The sequence below is a fragment of the Crinia signifera genome, chromosome 4, assembly GCF_055691185.1.
Source record: "Crinia signifera chromosome 4, ASM5569118v1, whole genome shotgun sequence".
NCBI classification, from domain to species: Eukaryota; Metazoa; Chordata; class Amphibia; order Anura; family Myobatrachidae; genus Crinia; species Crinia signifera.
Genome location: NC_139220.1, coordinates 297,577,641 through 297,592,341, shown reverse-complemented (window position 1 = coordinate 297,592,341; position 14,701 = coordinate 297,577,641).

Genomic DNA, 14,701 nt, shown 5'->3' with positions numbered 1-14,701 from the left:
AGTCTGTTGGACTGCTGTCTCGCGTAGATCATTATATGCCTGGGCCATGGTGTCTTGTATGTCTTCGCATTTAGACATCCTGTCTCCTAATTGGGCGAAGTCGGCTCTGATCTCTGCCATCTCTGAACGTATGGTGTCCCGCAAGCTACGGTCCAGGGAGTCAAAGTCTTGGCGGGTAGGCATAGTACGTAGCATTTGTATTATTTGTGATAGATCTCCTCCCTCGCAGCCTTGAGTATGTAGGGAAGTTGGAGGTGAGGCTTGTGAAGAAGGAGGTTCTTGCACGGGAGCGCCTTGGGAATTAGAGTCCTCATTGTGGAGCGGAACTTCTGTGGGTTTGAGAAAGTGTCTCATGTCTGTTTTGGACGGGGTGGATGAGGGTGTAGCCATTTCTTTATCGCCGCTCACCTTTTTATTTCTGCCCATACTACGTCGTGGGTGTTCAATTAATAGAATTGATCTGTAATATTTCTTCACCTCTAAATAGGATATCGAGTGACTTGTATGTGTTAAGCTTAATAGGGTGACTGTTTTCCACTTTCCCCCGACATGTGGGAAGCTAGGCAGCCATCACAGTGGCAGAGGGAGCCCTTTTATCACATGGAGGTGTTGTGGGAGCATATAGCATGAGTCGTTTTCATATCCCTTATAGGGCAATTGGGACAGAGACCTTGGAATTTTATAGGTCGGGTCGTTATGAGTATCTTCTTATAGTCAGAGGTAGAGCAGAAGCAAAAAGAGATTGCTTATGGTAGGAGCCGTTGTGGGAGGGGGGAGCCCTCTTTGTAGTAGATCACTCAGTGGGCCGGTTCCTTGAGGTGGGGTGTCACCTGTTTAGCTTGGGCTGGATAGCAAGGTCCTGGCCGCAAGGTCACGGGAAGGCCGCAATCCGCAGAGACCCGTAAACGGGCCCCCCGACTCCGCTGCCTCCGCGACCCGCAACCCGCTGCGGGCGCTGGTGGAAGGGGACGCCCCAGAGGTGGGTGCACTGTATGTGGGGATCTTTGGAGCTTTTTTTTTTTTATTGTTATTATTTTTTTATTTTTATTTTTATTATTGTTATATATGTTTTTTTTTTTTTTTGTCTTTTTTACATATATATATGCCCCTGTGTGAGAGCTTGGAGGTTTTGCTGTCCTATGGTGGGGGTTGTACAGGTCTGGTGTCTGGTGTCGCTGGCAGGGGACTTTCACCTTCTCCCAGCAACAGCACCTCGTGGTGAGCTGCACTGCTCCTTCTGTCTGCAGAGGACACTCGTGGAGGCTGTGGGATTTACCACTTCTGTGGTGTAGCTAAGGGCTGCAGCCAGTGATATTTTTTATTATTAATTTTAACAGTGGGGGAAAGGAGAGCAGATGTCCGGCATCTGCCACCCGCCAATAAGAGGGGAACAGGCGGCCAGAGCAGCGCAGGAGGCTATATGTCCCTCCGGCTACTCCCTGAACCCAGGATCCCTCAAGTCCAGGCAGCCGAGCGCCGAGATCCCGTCAGCCGCCGCACTATATGTCCAGCAGCGGCTGGCGCACTATCTCCCCCAGCGGGCCCGCCTCGTGTGTAATGCTTCAGGGGCACTCACCACAGGGCTCCAGAGACCGGGCAATGATGGGGGTCCTCTTCGGGTGTCTCCGGTGGAAAACGCAGATTTCCGGCGCCACGGAGCTCAGCGGTCGGGGAGGCTCCAAAATCCAGGCCCCGGCTTAGCCAGTCACCCAAGGCCGCAATCCGCAGAAGCCGTCAGAACGGCTTCCCGACTCCGCGACCTCCGGCAACAGGTACGGGGGGGAGCAGAGGAGACCCGGAGAGCAGGGTCCCAGGCGGTTAATAATATTCTTTTGGCACGGGAGCTCGCCACAAGTGCTGCGTGCTCGTATGGCTGCCAAGCCACGCCCCCCCGGGATAACTTTTTGGTACTTATGAGTTATCTGGGCGCCCTATTTTTTGATTGTATGCCTTAAGTTAAGGCATACAATCAGATGCGATGCGATATCGCATCGCATCGCATCGCATCGCATGCGACCATCGGATGCGATGACCCGATTTTTCCATAGGAATCAATGTTAAAATGGACAGAGTCCATTTTAACATGGAATTCAATGGGAAAAAGGGGTCCTCTTCATACCCCTACTATCCAAGTGGGCATGAAGTTGGATATAAACCTGTGGCGAGCGTAGCGAGCCACCGAGCCCGAAGCGTGGCGAGCGAAGCGAGCCCCGCGAGGGGACGGTATTCTATGTCCCCTCGCGGGGCTCGCTACGCTCGCCACGCTTCGGGCTCGGTGGCTCGCTACGCTCGCCACAGGTTTATATCCAACTCCATGCCCACTTGGATAGTAGGGGTATGAAAAGGACCCCTTTTTCCCATTGAATTCCATGTTAAAATGGACTCTGTCCATTTTAACATTGATTCCTATGGAAAAATCGGGTCATCGCATCGCATCGCATCCGATGGTCGCATGCGATGCGATGCGATGTGCCCGATCCGACCCGATTTAGAAATCGGGCGCCCGGATAACTCATAAGTACCTACTTTTTTTTTGCTTTTACTTATCCCAGTGATTTTGAGATTGTTTTTTCGTGACACATTGTACTTCAAATTAGTGGTAAATTTGGGTCGATACAGTCTGTGTTTTTTTGTGAAAAATACCAAAATGTCGTGAAAAAATGGAAAATTTTGCAATTTGCAAAATGTTAAATTTTCTGCTTGTGAGACAAATAATCATACCACTCAAAATAGTTAATAACTAACATAGACCATATGTCTACTTTATGTTTCCATCATTATTTCAACTTCCTTTTAATTTTTTTGGACACTAGGAGGCTTACAATATGAATAGCAAATTCTCAAATTTTCAAGAAAATTTCAAACACTGATTTTTTTAGGGACCAGTTCAGTTCTGATGTGACTTTGAGGGACTTGTATGTGAGACACCCCCATAAATGATACCATTTCAAAAACTGCACCCCTCACAGTATTCAAAACAGCATTTTGGAAGTTTGTTAACCCTTTAGGTGTTTCACAGGAATTAAAACAAAGTGTAGGTGAAATTTCAAAATTTCATTTTTTTTGCAGATTTGCAATTTTAATACATTTTTCTAAGGAACACAGTACATTTTACTAGAGAAATGTGACTAAAAATTGATTCCCCCAATTCTTTTGTTTTCATAAATATCCTATATGTGGCCCTAGTGTGCACGTTGACCAAACCACAGGCTTAATAATAGAAGGAGCACCTACTTGATTTTGGAGCCTCCTTTTTATGAGATTATTTTTTAGGCACCATGTAGGTTTCTAGGCACCATAAGATGCTAAAATTTAGGAACCCCCCCACAAGTGACCCCATTTTGCAAACTACACCCCTCAGGGAATTCATCTAGGGGTATAGTGTACATTTCAAACCCCCAGGGGTTTCACCAATTTTGATACAACTGGGCAGTGAAAATGAAAAATTACATTTTTTTACACAAAAATGCAGTTCTGGCTCAAAATTTTTCATTTTCACAAGGAATGAAGGAGACAAAGCACCCCAAAATCTGTGCCCCAATTTCTCCCGAGTATGGCAATGCCTCATATGTGACCAAAAAATACCAGTTGGGTGCATGGCAGGACTCAGAAGGGAAGGAGTGATTTTTGGTGGTGGAATGTTGGTGGGTGCTATGTCGCATTAGCAAGACCCCCAAAGCACCAATACAGTGGAACCCCCCCACAAGTGACCCCATTTTGCAAACTACACCCCTCAGGGAATTCATCTAGGGGTATAGTGTACATTTCAAACCCCCAGGGGTTTCACCAATTTTGATACAACTGGGCAGTGAAAATGAAAAATTACATTTTTTTACACAAAAATGCAGTTCTGGCTCAAAATTTTTCATTTTCAGAAGGTATGAAGGAGAAAAAGCACCCCAAAATCTGTGCCCCAATTTCTCCCGAGTACGGCAATGCCTCACATGTGACCAAAAAATACCATTTGGGCGCATGGCAGGACTCAGAAGGGAAGGAGTGATTTTTGGATTTTGCAGCTCAGATTCTGGTGGAATTTTGGTGGGTGCTATGTCGCATTAGCAAGACCCCCCAAGCACCAATACAGTGGAACCCCCCCACAAGTGACCCCATTTTGCAAACTACACCCCTCAGGGAATTCATCTAGGGGTATAGTGTACATTTCAAACCCCCAGGGGTTTCACCAATTTTGATACAACTGGGCTGTGCAAATGCAAAATTACATTTTTTACACAAAAATGCAGTTCTGGCTCAAAATTTTTCATTTTCACAAGGAATGAAGGAGACAAAGCACCCCAAAATCTGTGCCCCAATTTCTCCCGAGTACGGCAATGCCTCACATGTGACCATAAAATACCATTTGGGTGCATGGCAGGACTCAGAAAGGAAGGAGTGATTTTTGGATTTTGCAGCTCAGATTCTGGTGGAATGTTGGTGGGTGCTATGTTGCATTAGCAAGACCCCCCAAGCACCAATACAGTGGAACCCCCCCACAAGTGACCCCATTTTGCAAACTACACCCCTCAGGGAATTCATCTAGGGGTATAGTGTACATTTTTAAACCCCCAGGGGTTTCACCAATTTTGATACAACTGGGCAGTGAAAATGAAAAATTACATTTTTTTACACAAAAATGCAGTTCTGGCTCAAAATTTTTCATTTTCAGAAGGTATGAAGGAGAAAAAGCACCCCAAAATCTGTGCCCCAATTTCTCCCGAGTACGGCAATGCCTCATGTGTGACCAAAAAGTGGCAGGACTCAGAAGGGAAGGAGTGATATTTGGATTTTGCAGCACAAATTCTGGTGGAATGTTGGTGGGTGCTATGTCGCATTAGCAAGACCCCCAAAGCACCAATACAGTGGAACCCCCCCACAAGTGACCCCATTTTGCAAACTACACCCCTCAGGGAATTCATCTAGGGGTATAGTGTACATTTCAAACCCCCAGGGGTTTCACCAATTTTGATACAACTGGGCAGTGAAAATGAAAAATTACATTTTTTTACACAAAAATGCAGTTCTGGCTCAAAATTTTTCATTTTCAGAAGGTATGAAGGAGAAAAAGCACCCCAAAATCTGTGCCCCAATTTCTCCCGAGTACGGCAATGCCTCATGTGTGACCAAAAAGTGGCAGGACTCAGAAGGGAAGGAGTGATATTTGGATTTTGCAGCACAAATTCTGGTGGAATGTTGGTGGGTGCTATGTCGCATTAGCAAGACCCCCAAAGCACCAATACAGTGGAACCCCCCCACAAGTGACCCCATTTTGCAAACTACACCCCTCAGGGAATTCATCTAGGGGTATAGTGTACATTTCAAACCCCCAGGGGTTTCACCAATTTTGATACAACTGGGCAGTGAAAATGAAAAATTACATTTTTTTACACAAAAATGCAGTTCTGGCTCAAAATTTTTCATTTTCACAAGGTATGAAGGAGAAAAAGCACCCCAAAATCTGTGCCCCAATTTCTCCCGAGTACGGCAATGGCTCACATGTGACCAAAAAATACCAGTTGGGTGCATGGCAGGACTCAGAAGGGAAGGAGTGATTTTTGGATTTTGCGGCTCAGATTCTGGTGGAATGAATGGTGGGTGCTATGTGGCATTAGCAAGACCCCCGAAGCACGGTGAAATGATGAACCTAAAAATCCATAGATGTGTGGTATATTTTAAAACACTCCTTTATACATAGGCCGGGTTTGTCGGGGCAAGTGTCACACTGGAAAATAGTTTGCTTTCTTATTCCCTTTTTATAGCAAACTTTGCACCTTTTTTGTGTCCTGCCCTTTTTTCCAGTGGAGGGGATTTCATCAGGAAAATGCTGCCCTGGTACAATACGGGGGCCAGTACTAGAAGTACTGGGGCCCTCTGCCTGCTGGTTCCCAAATACTAGGCCCTTTATGACTTCCTCTTGAAAGTGCATAAATGTCCCCCTCTGGCCGGTAGAACGGAATAGCACGTAAGCGTTATACAGTGCCATCTGGATGATATACACGGCCAGCTTCTTGTACCAGATTTTTGTTTTCCGCAGGGCACTGTACGGCTTCAGTACCTGATCTGAAAGATCCACTCCGCCCGAAAGATCCTGGATGTACCTATTGTAATCCAGGATACAATTAGGTTTGGAGGTGTGGGTACTGGTACCTCGTACAGGGACGGAGGTGGTACTGTCTCCGTGAATTGTTATCAGTATAAGGACATCCCTCTTGTCCTTATATTTGACCAACAACATATTTTCGGTGCATATTCCCCTGCTTTCACCCCTTCTCATTACTTGGGCAATGTGCGTTTTTGGGAGGCCTCTTTGGTTCTTGCGCACAGTACCGCAAGCTGCTGTACCTCTTGAACCAAGGGCCTTAAACAGGGGGATGCTGGTGTAAAAGTTATCCACATAGAGGTGATAACCTTTATCCAGGAAGGGGTGCACTAAATCCCAGACAATTTTTCCACTAACACCTACGAGGGAGGGGGGGCATTCTGGCGGTTCAATTCTTGAATCCTTCCCTTCATATACCCTAAACCTGTGGGTGTACCCTGAGGTGCTTTCACACAGCTTATACATTTTTATGCCATACCTTGCCCTCTTACTGGGAAGGTACTGGCGGAATTTAACCCTTCCTTTAAAATGTATAAGGGACTCGTCTATGCAAATGAATTTATCTGGGATGTACATCTCTTCAAATTTGGCACTGAAATGATCAATGACCGGCCTGACTTTGAATAGCCGGTCAAAGGTGGGATCATCTCTGGGTGGGCACTGTGCATTATCGTTGTAATGCAAAAATTTAAGGATCGTCTCAAATCGAGCCCGGGGCATGGCCATACGGTAAAATGGGGTGCTGTACAGAACATCTGTACTCCAATATTGCCTAATTTCTGGCTTTTTTACTATGCCCATATGAAACACCAGACCCCAAAACGTCATCATCTCTACTGCATCTACAGGGGTCCACCTAGCAAATGATGACGTGGGGTTTTGAGCAATAAACTGCTGGGCATATAAATTAGTTTGGTCCACAATTAAATTTATAAAATCATCAGAGAAAAATAATTTGAAAAAGTCAATTTCTCTGAGACCTGTGGAATCAAATTGGATTCCTGGCATGGCCAAAAACTCAGGAACCTGGGGCTCAAAATTGTCTGGTGGTGGTGTCCATACGAGATCAATTATTGGGGGGGGTCTCAGCTGCTCTACGGGGGCGTCTTTGAGGGGGTCCCTCATCACTAGAGGAGGAAGAGGAGCTTAAGACGAAGCCTTCAAATTCCCCGCTTGCATCACTGGCTGTGTCAGAGTCAGAGGCAAGCATGGCATATGCCTCCTCCGCTGAATACATTCTTCTGGATGACTGGGATGACATTTGGGATGACATTTGGGATGCCATTTTTATTTTTGTGTTACTGGTAGTGAAATGTTTCAACACGTGTATAGTGTAGGGGGGGGGTACAAACTTTATTTCAACCCGGGGGGTATGTAGTGTGTAGTGTGTATGTAGTGCAGAAAAAAAAAATACTTTATACAAAAAAAAAAAAAATTGAAGGGGTTAAAAAAAAAAAATTGAAGGGGTTAAAAAAAAAAAAAAAAAAAGGTCCTGCGCCAAAAATTGAGCACAGATGTTGGTCAGTTACGTCCGTCACTGAACAGCGCTCAAAGGCAACAGGAATTTGATAAAAAAAAAAAAAAAGATCAACCCTGTGCCGAAAAAGCTGATCAGTGATGTACGTCACTGATCAGCGCACAGTGGCCACAGGACACCCACAAAATCACAGTGTGTGTAAAAAAAAAATTAAAAAAAGACCCCACAGCAGCCTCAAAAAAAAAAAAGGTGATCAGTGATGCGACACTGATTACCAGTGAGGGGCAGCAGGTGCACAACCTTTGGTGCAACTGACAGTGCAACTGGCAGCAACTGGCAGGTATATATAAAAAAAAAAAACCTCTGCACCCCCAAAAAGTTGCTGATTACCTCAGATATAGTGATCAGCACAAAAGGCGGGGGCAGCAGACACAAAATTTAGCACTCTCTATCACTCTCTGTCACTATCTCTCTCTCTCTCTATCTCTCACTATCTATCACTCTATGACACTGCAGCAGCAGCACTGACAGTTATATATATGAAAAATAACCCCTGCACCCCCAAAAAGTTTCTGGGGGTGCACAAAATGGGGGCAGCAGACACAAAATATAGCAGTCTCTATCACTCTCTGTCACTATCTCTCTCTATCTCTCTATCTCTCTATCTCTCACTATCTATCACTCTATAACACTGCAGCAGCAGCACTGACAGGTATATATATATAAAAAAAAACCTGCGCCCCCAAAAAGTTGCTGATCAGTTAATTTATACTGATCAGCACAAAAGGGGGGGCAGCAGTCAGTTATATAAAAAATATATAGCACAATCTGTCACTATCTCTCTATCTCTCTCTCTCTATCTCTCTATCTATAACTATATCACACTGCAGCAGCACAAAATATAGCACTCTCTGACACTATCTCTCTCTATCTCTCTATCTATCTCTCTCTATCTAACGCTATTACACTGCAGCAGCACAAGTTCACAACACAGGAAGTCACAAGTAGTAACAGGATCCAGGAAGCATCCAGCACACTACAAGCAGTAATGAAGCAGTGATCAGGTAAGTATTTTGCTCGGTTCAGGTCAGTATACTGCGGCATTTAGGCACGGTGACCGCACTGCACGCAATTCCAGACCGGAATGGCGTCTGCAGTGCAGTCACCGTTAGTTTAAATCCCCCTCCTTGGCTGTGATTGGTCCGTCGGTCCGACGAACCAATCACGGCCTTTGGGGGCGGGCGGGGTGAGGTGGGGTGACACCAGTGTGACCCTTACACCCCGCGGTGATTGGTGCTGTACTTTACAGCACCAATCACCTCCGATCGCGTGTCACCGGCGAACGTTATTCGCCGGTGACACAGAAAACGCTGTAATTGGCTGTTCACACTGAACAGCCAATCACAGCGATCGCCGACGGGGGGGCGGCATCGCAGCCCCCCCTGGGCATGCAGGGACATGTCTGCTGTCAGGGACAGCAGACATGTTGAAACTGTCACCGCGTCTATAGACGCGGTGACAGTTACAAGCCATGACGTACATTTACGCCATGTGTCGGGAAGTACTTCCCGACCATGACGTAAATGTACGTCAAATGTCGGGAAGGGGTTAATACAGTATAATTAATAAGTAAATTATTTTATACATCAATAGCATCACAAATTCTAGCGACCACATTGGGTTACATAGAAACATACAATTTGACGGCAGATAAGAACCACTTGGCCCATCTAGTCTGCCCCTTTTTTTTTAAACATGTTACCTCAAACCAAAGCATGTTTAAATTGCTTTACTGTATTTGCCTCTACCACCTCTGATAGGAGGCTATTCCACTCATCTACTACCCTTTCTGTGAAGTAATTTTTCCTCCTATTTCCCCTGAATCCCCTCCCTAGTTTCAGTGCATGTCCTCATGTTCTGTTGCCTTGTTAAAGCCCTTGATATATTTGGGAGAAAAGAGAGGTGTTTTTGTTGGTCGCACAAGACAAAAATATGGTGGACCCCCTAAAGTGATTTGTACGTCACAATATAGTGTATCACCTAATAGGGAGTGTGCTACCAACGGACATATGGGTGATTAAGAATTCAAGAAGGAGAGAGAAGAAATGTCCTTTATGGGTGCACCAAAAAGATATTAAAACTTAACCTTTATTAAATGATTATTCTAAGAACTGCGAGATAAAAATTACAGACATATAACAACAGACAAAGGTGGGGTTCACACAATTTTAAAAACTAGGTGGTGGGCAGATGTGGCAGAAACTTTATTCAAGTATCAGTGTGTTTTTAGTCTGTGATCCTGGTCTGTACAGATAGAAATAATTCTTCTGTCAATTCAGGATACTTATGCGAAAGCGGGTTCCAATGAAAACCTCTTTTATAATTATGCTTTCTAAGACGCTTGGCTCATACAGTGAGTAAGTGAGGTCTGGTCAGCTTATAGAATAAGGTGTGGGCGTAATCACAGGATCAGCACACACTGTGATAATTGGATAGTGTGTGTGTGTCTGTGCACTAATAACTCCAATGAAGGAGGATCCCTAAACGCCGTAGCCCCCTTGGGGTATGCGTATTAGACCGGAGCTGCTTCTCCACAGTTGTATAGGGCCAATTGCCTAATATACAGGGGTGCACTATCAGGCGTGGAAACGCTCTTAGATTAGATAGTGTCAAACCCCACCAGTGGAGACTCCCACGGACGTGCCACAGTTGTTAGAAGTGGTTTTATCCGTAATACAGTGGAACACTATCGAGCGTGGGGACGCTCCGTGGTGAGATAGTGTATATTCCTCACTAGTGGGGAGTAGCGTGGCTACACAGCTGAAATGGTCTGTGCCGCACGTCCAATGGAGCCGCCTCCGATTGGGCTGTTAGACTCAAACGTGAGCGCCTTGAAAAAGGCTCCAGCGTCAGATCACTGTCTAAATACAGAATCAAAATGCATCAGTATGAAAAATAATAAAGACTGCCTACATCTGCCCACGCACCGCTAGCCGGCACGCGCTTCGCAGATACAGCTTCCTTAGGGCCAGGAAGCTGTATCTGCGAAGCGCGTGCCGGCTAGCGGTGCGTGGGCAGATGTAGGCAGTCTTTATTATTTTTCATACTGATGCATTTTGATTCTGTATTTAGACAGTGATCTGACGCTGGAGCCTTTTTCAAGGCGCTCACGTTTGAGTCTAACAGTCCAATCGGAGGCGGCTCCATTGGACGTGCGGCACAGACCATTTCAGCTGTGTAGCCACGCTACTCCCCACTAGTGAGGAATATACACTATCTCACCACGGAGCGTCCCCACGCTCGATAGTGTTCCACTGTATTACCGATAAAACCACTTCTAACAACTGTGGCACGTCCGTGGGAGTCTCCACTGGTGGGGTTTGACACTATCTAATCTAAGAGCGTTTCCACGCCTGATAGTGCACCCCTGTATATTAGGCAATTGGCCCTATACAACTGTGGAGAAGCAGCTCCGGTCTAATACGCATACCCCAAGGGGGCTACGGCGTTTAGGGATCCTCCTTCATTGGAGTTATTAGTGCACAGACACACACACACTATCCAATTATCACAGTGTGTGCTGATCCTGTGATTACGCCCACACCTTATTCTATAAGCTGACCAGACCTCACTTACTCACTGTATGAGCCAAGCGTCTTAGAAAGCATAATTATAAAAGAGGTTTTCATTGGAACCCGCTTTCGCATAAGTATCCTGAATTGACAGAAGAATTATTTCTATCTGTACAGACCAGGATCACAGACTGTCTAAAACACACTGATACTTGAATAAAGTTTCTGCCACATCTGCCCACCACCTAGTTTTTAAAATTGTGTGAACCTCACCTTTGTCTGTTGTTATATGTCTGTAATTTTTATCTCGCAGTTCTTAGAATAATCATTTAATAAAGGTTAAGTTTTAATATCTTTTTGGTGCACCCATAAAGGACATTTCTTCTCTCTCCTTCTTGAATCCTTGATATATTTGAAAGTTTCTATCATGTCCCCCCTTTCCCTTTTCTGCTCTAACTTTCTCTTCCTCTGTACGTGGCAATTACAATTCAGGTATTTGGATTGCCTACGTGTTGACCTAGCCCAGGGATGAGGAACCTTTGGCCCTCCAGCTGTTGTTCAACTACACATCCCAGCATGCCCTGCAACAGATTTACCATGGCCAAATAGCAAAACTGGTGCAGGGCATGCTGGGATGGGTAGTTCAACAACAGCTGGAGGGCGGAAGGTTCCTCATCCCTGGCCTAGCCCATGCATGGCCAAACTGGCCCTCCAGCTGTTGTGAAACTACACATCCCAACCTTGCCATAGTTTTAGCATTCCCTAATTTCAAAACTGTGGCAAGGCATGATGGGACTTGTTTCACAACAGATGGAGTGCCATAGTTTGGCCATGCCTAGCCTAGTCCCTACCACTTTAGATGTACTGCCACCTGGCCATGCAGGAGATTGCTGAAGTTCTCTGTGCTGCTATTAACATTCCATGGGGTAAATTTACTGAGATGGGAGTTCTACTGAAGATGGGAGATTGCCTGTTGCCACCAATCAGATTCTGCTTTTATGTATTTAGCACCGTCTAGAAGATAATATAATCTGATTGGTTGATGTGGGCAGCATCACACAGGTCCACACAGTCATGCAGGAAATTGTATGCAGTCAGACCTGCTGTTGTAGTCGTCATCTTCATCTACAAACACAGCTAAAATTTAAGATCTATTAGTGAGAAAATAAATAGCAACAATGTCACAGGGGTGCCACATATAAATGCGAGCCTGTGGCATGCGTATAGTGCATCCTGTGCCAGTAATACACGCGATCTGCCGACTCATCAGCCTGTTGTTCAACCTCATCTTCCTGTCTGACGTCACGGCTGTCTGATTTCTCATGAAAGACTGTTACGTGGTCTACACAAACATGACTGGAAGTTGGCAAACTTCCTAACCCTGCGGTTAGTCTATTATTTGTGATAAGTATGGCCTCCGCTTGAACTCAGAACAGTTCTGCTTAATGAAAAAAATCAAAAGTTCTGCAGTGCACCATGCCATATTTCTGTGCTTTGTCCATCCTTAGCCACTGCAAAATCTGCAGGCTCACAATGTTAGAATAAATGGTGCACCAGCTTCCGGCTGGCACCAACAATAAACTGAGGAGCTAAGGAGGGAGGCGGGGTTATAGCGGAGAAGGGCCGCACAACCTGAGAATCCTAAAAGCTTAGCAAGTATATTTTCCAACAAATAAAAATGATCAAGGATTTACTATACCTGCACACAAAGGAAACCTTTATGGGTGACCAAGTAAAAGTGGTTTGCAATACCCGACCATGTATAACCGCATCCATTCACCAAGTCTGGGTGCTTACCTTGTTAACTAGGCCACTGTGTGGAATTTGGGACCGATGTATAGCTGAGAGAGCACATAATGGCCCAGCACAATTACTGGAGCAATAATGGGTTTTTGGATATAATGTAGCCCATTGGATCAAACCACTCAATACACAAACACTGGGAAAAGGTTACTGGCCAGTAATGTTTACTGAAGTTATCCCCCACTAGGTGGCTCAGACTGTGTTCTCCTCATCCAGAAAGTCCATAGGCAGTACTCTCAGCAATGTGAGAGATGGTTGGCACCCACTGGTTCTCTGTGGTAGGAATCCAGCCAACATAACTACGGATTCACGTCCTCTCCAATGCTACAAAGTACAACCCGTTCCAGGCACTAGCATCCTTCTGGTTTTAGCATACACACCCTAGCTACATGGTCACCCCAACAAGCATGTACAGTAGTCCGGGCCTATGAGAAATTACTCCCATACACATCCCATTACTCCCATACACATCCCAGTAGTAGATTCAGTCCTTTGAGCTAGGTGGTTACACCGGTACTGGAAGATGTAGGGAGGTAGGATATTACCCACTCTCTTGTTGACATTTGAATGGGATGCAGTTTATTTTCCTCGGCCACCAATATGATGGAATTGATACAATTTGGATCTTTTTCCAACAGCTACAGTTTTTTTTTTAAATGATATATTGTGCCTACACACCGAAAATTATTAGAACGAGGCTGAAAACGGGAGCGCGCACACAACAATTTATCGCCGGGGCACACTCCCATCACTGGCAATATGGTCGCCAGCGACCATATTGCCAGCGATATCAGTCCGTATCGCAGCCGTGTGTACACGGCTTTAAGGTTATACCTTAGTCATAGCATTAGTCATTCCTTTATTTATGGGTTCAGGTTCCACACAGGCAGACTTCTCTAAGCCCTGTAACCTGGTTTAGGGTACTGGGTAGTTCCTCAAAGAAGAGCACACACAGCTATCCTGGGCTGTAGGGAAACGGGGACCGGATGTACTCTCTGACCGGAGTTGACCATTTTGGTACCGTGATGGGAGGGTGAAAGCGTTGCCAGAGACATCGCTGCACATCACAGAATCCTGCACGGTACCCAAATCAATTGGGTTTAGGTGGAAAATACCACTAGTGGTCAACGGAGTCTAATTACACCGAAAAACCCGCAACGACCTTGATACTGTCGACCAGGTTCCCGACTTTCTTCCTATCGATCTAGCATCACTGTCTATGTAAACGTGGACGGCCAAGTATAGACGTCAAACTTGACACCGTCGACCACTAGTGGTCGATCCATGGTACTGTCGACCTGCACGTGGACACTTTAGGGGACCCACTCAAACAATGGGGAAGTGATTGGTCGGGGGGACCGCCACATGCTTCAGGACACAAGCTCTGCGTGGTGTAGGGAGCCGCCAAATGGACGCTTAAAGTGATACAGGGGACATAGGGCCCCTGGGACACACACGCAGCCAATGCTATAAGTCATAGTACCTAGCTGTGAAGCCAGGTGCCGGACGGCCATGTTTCAGGTTACATCGGCTGCGTGTCCCGTCACACCTGAGTGGTCCAGGCACGCCTGCATTGTCCGGACCGCTCCTACAAAACAGTCATTCGCTGCCCCCAGCACGTAGTCGATGCCCCCGCTGGCCTTGGAACTGCGGTCACCTGTGATCACAGTTCAGGGCTCGTGCATACGCACTCTGGCAATTTCTGCACTTCTACGTTATTTCTCAGATACGTTATACACCTGTACCTTTTGTTTT